Genomic DNA, 10916 nt, shown 5'->3' with positions numbered 1-10916 from the left:
TTTTAAAAGAAAGTAAAATGATAATTATTTAAAGGTGCATTTTTGGAAAACGTGTGGGGAACACACTGGCAGGAATAAGACTGGAGTAAAGAAAGTGTTGCAATGTTCAGATGAGAAATGAGGGCCAGAATTAAGTCAGTGTCAGAAGACATGAAAAAGAGAAGATAGAGTGAGGGCTGTCATTGATACAATGTGATTGCTAAATACATATTATGATTATCTAATGAGTTTTCTCCTGGATTTCAATCTTGTGAGAATGAGGGGATCATGGTTCTGGTAACTAGGATAAACACTAGAGAGGAAGGAGCAAATATGGAGAGGATGAAGATGAGTTGAGTCTTGGACATTGAGTTTGAGATGATCTGATCCATCTGCATGAAAATAGCAGGCATGATAATGCTAAGAAGTAGTATGCAGGAAACGCTTATCAGCAGGCTTTGCTTGATGCATTCTGCATGGATTATTTTGCTTTGTCACTATGACAATATTATCTAATAATTGATTTCATTATTTCCATTTTAAAATGAATAAGCTGAGTATAGATCAAAGGACTTGCCCGAAGGGCACAGAGTGATTTGGGAATAATAATTTAAACTGTTTCCAAAGCTCAAAGTTTTTATCTTCACTCCATATTGTTCTTTGAGGACCAGCTTTCAGAATGAAATAATTGGGCATTGTCTTCAGGAATTCTGAATTTGTTTTCTTTGCTCTAAACATTTTTGTAACCAGGCAATTCTGGTCATAATTACATGACTGGGCCTACAGCCTAGAAGATAATTACAGACATTTAAAATTTTCTGGTGAATTATTATATTTTGTGAACCAATTACATGTAAGATATGTTGTTGATAGATATGGGAAAAGACAGGCATTGTTTTTAGTGTTAAATTCAATCATTATTGTACAAGCCTCGTGGGTGATGTATCTCACATTCATTTAAGTAGATTATAACATTGACTGTTTAAATCCAGGATCTTCAGTTATAAGAAGTTGTACCCATAAGGGCCGCTTTAACTTAATTACGCTGCTGAAAAAATTATGACCCATGTAGTGTTATGTAAATATCATTGAAACTGGTTTATTTTGATTTTGCTTTACTTTGTAAAAATAATATTCTGCAAACTGCTGCTTTCATTGAGCAGAAAAGTTCATTATATTTGCTGAAACAATCATCATTTTGGCTTAAAAAGTAAATTACAAGGTTATACCTAAAAGATAGGTAGATGTACTCTGGGAATTCACTAGGACCACTAGAATATTTTCATTATTGAAATGAAAAAGCAAACTTTCATGATGATTGTAGGTGCCCTAAGGAGAGTGTAGGAAGATATTTATTTTTTTATTTTGATTATATGATTGACATCCAACATCATATTAGTTTTAGTTATAAACCATAGTTTGACTAAATATTTGTATATATTGTGAGATGATTGCAAGTCCAGTTAACATCTATCAGCATTAATTGCTGCAATTTTTCTTCTTGTGTTGAAAACTTTTAGGATTTACTTTTTTAGAAATTTTCAAATATGCAATATAGTATTGTTACCTGACTCTGGCACCCCAATCTGTTCTCTATGAGTTTGTGTGTGTGTGTGTGTGTGTGTGTGTGTGTGTGTGTGTGTATGTGTGTGTGCGTGTGCACTCGCATGCATGCACATTTATTAAAAACTATAGAGTTATGGAAGTGAATGACTAAGGCTAAGGGAATTAGCAAAGAGTTGCACACAGGCATTAATTCAAAACATTTAAATTCATTCAGTGGATTTTTCTCTGAATTATTTGCATTCTATCTTCTTTTCACATCTATATCCTGATTTCAACTCAATGTTATCACCTTATGGAGTGTGATGAATGCTTCCTTTTCTTCCAGGTTTTTATTCTAAAAATGTTCAAATACACCACAGAAAATAGTACAACAAACACCTGATACCCTTTATTTAGGTTCAGCAATTGTTAAGGTTTGTCATATTTGCTCACATGTGTATGTCCAAATTCATCCTTGAATATTTTAGCATGTGTCTTTGGGAATAAGGGGTTCTGTAAGGGCTCTTTTTCAGTGTCAAAAAGAAGAGAAAGTTTGGTGTAATGATTAAGAGCAAAATCATAAGATTGAATCCTGGCCCTGCTGCTATCCAGCTATGTGACATTACATTACCGTTTATAACCTCAATGTCCTCATATGCAAAATGGGAATGAAATGTTTTTCTACCTGACAGCATTATTGAAAGATCAAATGATGGAGTATATGCAAAATGTTTCAGTCTAATCCCTTACAAAGTGAGTACTCACTAGAAGAGTGGCATTATTATTAGGTACTTGCCCTCTCTTTTCATCCTTCCTCACTGCCCCTTATTACTATGGTTCAATTATTATTTTTCATAGGCAGTGTGAAATCAAATTAAAATAGAATGTGGAAATCCAGAAATCCCAAGAAAAGTTTGAAGAAGGTACAATTCTGTTGGCTAACATATTTTACTTAATTTAATTCAAAACTACTCTCAGAAGAAAAATAATATGAACAGAAATGCTTGCTACATTATTTTTTGCTAAGAATTAACTGACCAGAGTCTCCTGCTCAAGCTAATTTTGCATTATTTAAGAAGTCTTTCAGAGGCACCTGGGTGGCTCAGTCGTTTAAGTATCAGACTTCGGCTCAGGTCATGATCTTACTGCTTGTAAGTTCAAGCCCCCCATCAGGCTCTGTGCTGACAGCTCAGAGCCTGGAGCCTGCTTCAGATGCTGTGTCTCCCTCCCTCTCTGCCCCTACCCCACTTGCTCTTTCTCTCTCTTTCTCTCTCTCTCTCAAAAATAAACAAACATTAAAAAAATTAAAAGGCTTTCAGAGATAGGTTGGGTTTAGGAACTTCTCAGCAACCCATCTTCAAGTAGTTTTATAGCAAATGATCAGTGTTTATCATTAGAAAGAAACCTTGAATCATTTGGCTATTTTCACAGTGAGTTTAAGAGTAATCAGGAGGCAGCCGGAATCCTTTGACAGCTCTCCGAGAAACAAGCAGGATTTCTTTGGGGAAGGATTGCCATTACTATATTTAAGGGAAAGAGGCCCTACCTTGGTATTGAGTCAGTGATACTGGCTTTGCAGTAGCCCAGGATGGAAAGAGAGTTCTTTCTTTGGGAGGAGACCAACTGGGCTGGCTTCAAGATGAATCATTCCTGATCCAGAAAAAAAGGGAAAAAAGAGAGTGGACATTTTTAGAATATACTCGTTTTAGTTGAATGGTGGGATAATGTCATATGCATGTGTATTTCTCATTTTAAATGAATCCCCACAATGACCATAAATAGTGGAGATTGCCATCTTTTGTATATGTAGGCAAAGAGAATTTGAGACATTGAGTATTTGCTAAATATCACACAGCTAGGAAATAATGCACTTGCAATTGAAACTCAAGCCTCTGTTTCTAAAATTGGTACTCCTTTCTCTATAACAGTGGCTCTCCAAGTGGGGTCCTTGGCCTAGGAGCATGGATATCACTTGCAAGAAATGGAAATTTTAGGCTGCAACCCAGATCTACTATATCAGAATCTCTGGGGATGGGGCCTGGCTTTTCGTGAATTAATAAGTTCCCCAGGTAATTTTGATGTACACTTTAGAGTGAAACCTCTTGCACTTCATTACATCTGTGAACTCAGCAGAGAACAGAGATTGAGAGAATCCATTGAAGTAAGACTCCCAGCAGAGAAACACATTTGAGGAGGGCAGAGGTGCGTCATGCCTAGGGGCAGATCATGAGATGGTTCAGGGAGAAGACCATTCGACAGAAGGATATTTTATCTGACACTCTGAGAATTATTGACTCTAATGCTTACTAGGAAAGGATTCTTCAGAGACTACATTGGAAAATATTTGGTATATGGGGCACTGTGTTGCCTGTGATTTATCTTATGGAAAATGCATAGTATTCTTTTACTTTATTAACTTTTAATAGACTTTTCTTCTAGTCCACTGTGACCAGCATCTTGCAAGTTAGGCTACAAATGCCAGCTCACTACACCATTAATACTACTTGACAAACAGTTATTGAAGGTCTACACTGAGCTAGGCAGTGGATAGAGAGTATACATTTCCTGACTGTGTATCTAAGGCCAAAGAAGAAAAACATACATGAGAAAGATTTAAATTTTCGTGTGACCCTAGAATTTTAGACAAAAGCTGGAGAATAAAATTTTGTTCTTGATTATGCATACTCTAAACTATAAGCCAAAGGGTTAGCATGAAATTGCCATTTATCACAAATCAATTAAAAATAAATATGGTAAGCAGATGTGACATTATAACTAGAGGGAACACAAGCAAAAATTAGATGGTTTTACTGAAACAAATGAACAGATGCATGGAAGAAAACAAAACCAGCAAAACAAACAAACATTTGGAATAAGATATTTTTAATTAAAAAATAAAATAAAAAGGAACGATAGTCCTAACTTCAAATATCTGGTGTAGTAAAGTGTTGCCCATTCATTTCTTTGGCAAATATTTTTTTAGGCATCTGTGATCAGTATAAAGACTACTAGGTTTCCAGCTCTGAGTTTCTCCCAAATTTAGATCCCATTCACACCTGGATGTGGGAGGAGCATGGCCACTCATCCAAGGTTTCTGGACAGTTACTATTCAAGATGTCAAGTAAATGTAGCAAAGCCTGGGATGTGGCCACTGTGGCCATGTTTGCGGTTCCCACACTTGAAGTCCTTGGACTGCCAGAGTAAATTTGGCAGAAGCAAAATGGGTTCTTGCCAGTACTAGATTTAAGCCTTTTTTGGATCCATTTTCTGAGTATGTGTTTGATTCAGAATTTCCTTTTTATCACTAGTATACCATATAAGGAACATCCAGAAATAAATTTAAAACAATTTTTAAAAGATTTTTTTTAAAAAGCTGTAAAAATGTTCTCTTCTAGATTTCCCATAAATGGAGTTGCAGAGATACAGAGTTAAATAAAGCTCTTCTTTAACTCTTTTAACATCTTTGTGCAATCTGTGTCAACAAGTCTTCCAGGTAATTTTGATACACAGTTAAGTGAGAACTACATAGACCATATAAATACCCTATTCAAATATGTACTTTCTTCTGTTATAGCATTTCTGCAATGTTGAATTTTCACATCTAGATTATAGCCCTCTAGCAAAATGACATTTTTGTAGAAAAATGCTTTGGTATACTATATATGAAAATTATAAGGCAGTTCAGTGTAGTGGAGAAAGTACTGGGTTTGTAGTCAAATGATCCAATTTTGACCTTGACTGGGTCATTGATCTTTGCTACACTGGAAAAGTTATTTCGTATTTTTCCACCCAGTTTTCCTGACTGTAAAATGGGAAAATAATTTCTTCTAACCCAGAGTGGTTGTGTTATTAAGGACAAAATTATTCATGTATTTAACTGATATTTCTTGAGTACCTACTATGTGCCTAGTATGATGCAAGAAGCTATAGATATGCTAGTGAATAAATAGGTCTTTCCCTTAAATAATAGCCAATTTCATTAATGTATAAGTGCTGCTGGGGGGGGGGTAAGCGGAGGACATAACCTATTCTTTGTCTATAGTGGTGGGCAAAAATTAGAAATGACTTTCCAGAGAGATGTTCTGTTGAGAGTAAGATACAGCTAAAGTAGGAAGAAAATTCTATAATGGAAGTGGGTGGTTGCCCGGTCATTTTAGGTAGAAGGAGTAACAGGCAAAAACTAGGAGGCAAGAAGGAGCATTGAGCAGTGATGGTACTTCAAGTAGTCAATGTGCTAGTTGAGGCAAAATTAGTGTTCTGAAAGATAAATATGGATATGTAAACAGCAACCACATTAGCAAGGGCTTTATACACTATAACCTGTGGAATGAGAGAGGCATTTTAAAAAGACCTTGACACAATTAGATTCATACTTTGTAAAGATCATCTGGCTGCATTACATAAGATGGACAGGGATTCTATTTTGAGAGTTGTTGTGATAATGTTGTAAAAGGTAAACTGAGACAATGGCAGTGGGTAAGATAAATAGAGATTTGAGGTGATAAGGATACAGCCTAAACGGCATATGGGAAATAACAGGGTATGACTGAAAATTTAATTAATACCAGTTTCCTAGACCTTGCTGGCCTGTAGTTACAACATTATTATTAATTTTATTTTATTGGAGGTAGAGAGAGAGAGAGCAGAGGGGAGGGGCAGAGGGAGGGAGGGAGAGAGAGAGAGAGAGAGAGAGAGAGAGAGAGAGAGAGAGAATGAATCAAGCCCCATGCTTCCCTGGGATCATGACCTGAGCTGAAATCAAGTTGGATGTTCAATCTGTTGAGCCACCCAGATGACCCTGCAAAATTATGTTTAATGCCTAGTTATCATAAGTTGAACTTTCACTGATGTAATTGTTAGCAATCCATCCATTTCAAACTGTCTTTTAGCCCAGAGAAGTTTTCCAGGGTGCTGCCTCTCGTGTGCTCAAGGTCATGTCCTGGAAGTCCTCCTGCTCTGTCCCTGTGTCATGCTACCCTAATGCTATTGTTTTGCGAGTCATTCTATCCTCTCATCTTTGATCACATAAGCCTGGTCCTGGATTACTTGTTGCTGTCCTCTGCCTGGTCAAAGAGAGCCCTCTGCTCTGTCCCTTATGCCTCTGCTGCTGTTAACAGATGCATAGGATAGCATCTAATTTGGGGATGAAAATTTTATAAAGCACAGATAAGACCAGCCTTGAAGAATATTTTTAAGAGGGTGCAGAAAGGCAGGCTCGAGGAAGATACAACAAAGAACTTGATTTACAATATGTACAGTCTATCTCATCCTAGAGTCCCTTATCCTCTCTCATTGCCCACTGTTCCTCATGTGGTCAGGAGTATCTGAACTCCCAAGTGAAAATTTTCTAGCACCCATACGCCTTAGATTCAGACTAAACCTCCCTTTAATTCCACAGAGAAAAAGGACGTTTTTCCTATACCACCCATTAAGGCTTGCATGCTGAGTCCTCATTTCTTTCTAGAGCCTGTATGATAGAGCATATGTCTACTTACTTTCAAGAAAAACCTCATCCTGTCACACCTGGGTGGCTCAGTCAGTTAAACGTCCAACTTTGGTTCTGGTCATGGTCTCATGGTCCGTGTGTTCCAGCCCTGTGTCAGGGTCTGTGCCGACAGCTCAGAGCCTGGAGCCTGCTACAGATTCTGTGTCTTCTTCTCTTTCTGCCCCTCCCTGGCTCACTCTCTCTCTCTTTCAAAAATAAACATTAAAAAGTTTTTTTTAAAGAAAAGAAAAACCTCATTTCCATTCAGAGTTTTGTGATCTGTTCTCATGGTGCCAACAAAACAATATGGTATTAATAGTAGGGCATCAGTATATTTCTCAGGGTCTAGATTATTTGGTTTTAAACAATAGCATATATAGAACATGAACATTCTTCTGTAAGCTGATAAAAGATAGTTTAATTGTTGTTGTTTTTTTGCCTCATTTCACCAATGATCTAATATCTTGAGGTTAAAAGTCACTCATGGTAACCTTGTTACTTATATATAAGGATTTTGTTAACTCTAATACTCTATACAAATATAAATGCTATTTCTCATGCAAAAAACAAAGTCTAAGTTATTTAGTATGAGTCAGTGAATACTAAAGAAGTAGGCTGCTCCTTACCCACAGTATGATCATATAAAACACTACAATTTGAGTTTCATTTTATAAGACACCAAAAATAACGATTTCTGAAACACAATCTGTTTATGACAGCTTGCCTCACTGAGTCACCCAAATCCTAAGCAGACATGATTTTCACTGGAATTTATCTGTTAATAAATTTTCAGTAAGGTGAAATTAAAAGGAAATTATATTTTATAATACCTTGGTCAGACTTTTCATTTTATCCTTCTTTTAGAGAATGAGCATCACTGTGTTCCTGAAAATAGAAGTAACATTTACCTGTACACATCAAAGTTAGCACCCAGAGCATCTATCTATATATCGTGATTCTAGAACTTGTACAATATAAGCCATATGGCAAACATTTCTAGCTTCTATAAACTAATAATTTAAGCTAAGTAGTACTAATACAGGCATATAGGATCATTTATTTAAAACACCCAGAAGAAAGAATAATATGTTATTTGTTAAGTAAGGACAATCTACATTTGAAAATGATCCTAGAGAGGCTCTGGATTGGAAAAGAAGAAAGGCATTCCTTTATTGTAGGTTAAAATGAAAAATATATTATCCACTGAGTTCACAGAGTTTTGGAGATGTGGGAGTGCTTTATATACACACATACACATACACATACACATACACATACATACCATAAGGCATTTCACAGCCTGACATCAACCAGGACTTTTTCATCCAGAGAACTTATGATATTAACACTACACCTTTAGGACCTACCTAGCCATACTTTCCCTGTAAGCAAAAGCCCTTCTTTCTAGATAACTTACTTCTCTCTTTTCCTTATTACTCCCAGCCCGCCCCCCAACCGACACACACACACTTAAATTCCTGTTGAGAATCTGACTTTGGCACTTTATATTTTGCTTCTATATTAGTCACTCAGGTCCCTCTACTTCTATTGGTACTTGGAAGTGGCAGGCTGAAGGGAGGCTAGAAATGGTTCTCTGACAATGGGCTGGACTTTGAGTAGAGTAGATAAAAAATGATCCCAATTTCATTGCTCAGAAATTCCTGCTATCATGTTGCCTGTATGTTGTGAAAATGGCATAATTCTCCTTCTGTTGTCCTATGTCCAAGAAGAGGACAGAGAGGACCAAACCCTGCTCTACCACCTCCTGCCCTGGTTGAACCCCTTCAATCTTTTCTACACCTTCTCTCCATAGTAGATAAAAAACTCATTTGAACCACTGCTTGCCACAAAGCAGGGAGTTTATAGTTCTGCAGATTTAGGTCAGCTCTATGTGGGAAGCTGCCCTTTATTATTTTGATTTAGAAATTGGCTACTTTATAAATCTTCCTTTGAATGTATTCATCCTTTTGCATCGGTCCTGGAGTTTTTCTTTTTCCTTCCCTGGGATATACGGATCTCATTCAAAGCCTTCCACTCCTCTGAATATTTTCTACCAAAGAGAGCTTGCTTCTGGCACACACTAAGAGAGAAAATACTCCATTTCAAGGGTGCCTGCGTGGCTCAGTCAAACATGCAACTCTTGACCTCGGCTCAGGTTATGATCTCATGGTTCGTGGGACTGAGTCCCATGTTGGGCTCTGTACTGACAGTGTCAAGCCTGCTTGGGATTCTCTCTCTCCCCTTCTCTGTTCCTGCCTTTCTCTCTCTCCTCTCTGTCTCTGTCTCTCTGTCTCTCTCAAAATAAAGAAAAAAATCTATCCCTATCCACGTTTGAGAGTACCTAAACCTTCCCACAGGCTTCTAGACCCCTTAGCCTCTGTTTTTTCAATGTTCACTCTTCACTGTCTTTTGGATATGCCAAAATTATTGCCAAATTATGAGAGGACGTATATTCCCTTCTAGGCCAATTTGGAATACATAAATCTTTTTGTACACAGCCTTTACATTCCTGGGTCTGGCTTCACACTTTATATACTTTATATATATACTTTATATACTAGCAAGAACTCTAAGTTGTCTAATATCAAATGTGGATCTTCTTGTAGTTGTCTGCTGAAATTTCCTTGTGAGACTCAATGTGTTTTTTTTGCAGTTTTTGGTCCTATGTCTGCATGTCATAGAAATTTTTTTGGTTACATATGTAACCAAAAGCAGATGTATTTGCTGGCACATCTCCAATACATTTTTAGGTTAAAAGAGTATCTTTCTTTGTATTAGTTAAGACTCTTAATGTTGTAAATGACAGAATTTCAATCAAAATTGGCTTAAGCAAAATTATATTTATTGCGTTCTATAACTGGAAAAGTCCAATGGCAGGGCTGGCTTTAGGATTCAAACAATGTCACTAGAACTCTTTTTGTCTTTCGTCATTTCTTGGCTTGCTTTCACATTTTTGGTTCCAAGTGGTAACAGGATGATTGCAGGATTTCCAGTTCTTACGTAATCTCAGGCAGGAATATTTCTTCCAGAAATTAGAGTGGCATCTCCTGCCATCTCACAACTCAATCTAAGTTATGTGTCCATTCCCTAACCGTGACCTCTGCCGGGCAAATGCAGTAGGCCGAATTTCCAGATGTCAGTCATACAGTATTGGGTGATAGGTTCAACTCTAATGGAAGCAAATGAACTAAGAAACTTGAGATATGTTTATCAGAAAGTGCTGGGCAGCAAAAGCAACAGATGCCCATTGTAATCTCCCCATCATTAATATATTTTAGGATTTAGCAAAGAAATGTGTTGAAAAAATGACCCAATGTAAAAAGATGGAATCTTTTAACAAGCATTTGAAAAGAAAATAACTTGGCATCATTTGATCTTTTGGAAATTAAGAGTCTGAGAAGGACAAAAATGTAGTAGGAAATTATCGGGCATACAATCCATTATATAATATTTTTTAAAAGATCAGCTATTGTCTGAGGCAAAAAAGATTTCCAACTTCAAGAAGGAAATGTTTGAATATTATATAGCAATTATAACTATTCCAGTAGCTATCTACCTTTAAATGGTCCAAGCACTATCCTTTGTATTGACATAGGTAACATTTTAAAAGGCCATTTCCTATTAAATAACCATCTATGTAGTCATTAAAAAATATCTTTGACATACACTCTCCAGGACTTCTACAAATGCTAGCTGAAAATAACATATTGTCTACACTTTATTTTATTTAAAATAATATTAAAATAGTTCCAGAGGGAGCAAGAAAAATATCAATAATAAATAGTATATTTTATCCACTAATAAAGCCTGAATTATGTGAATCAGTTTTGGCAAATAAAAATCCTCCAAACCTCAGTGATTCAGACAAAGAAGACAGCATTTTCCCTCTGCATACATTTTCTAAGTA

This window comes from Suricata suricatta, chromosome 1 (genome assembly GCF_006229205.1).
Source record: "Suricata suricatta isolate VVHF042 chromosome 1, meerkat_22Aug2017_6uvM2_HiC, whole genome shotgun sequence".
Lineage (NCBI taxonomy): Eukaryota > Metazoa > Chordata > Mammalia > Carnivora > Herpestidae > Suricata > Suricata suricatta.
Note: the sequence above shows the minus strand (reverse complement) of the source record.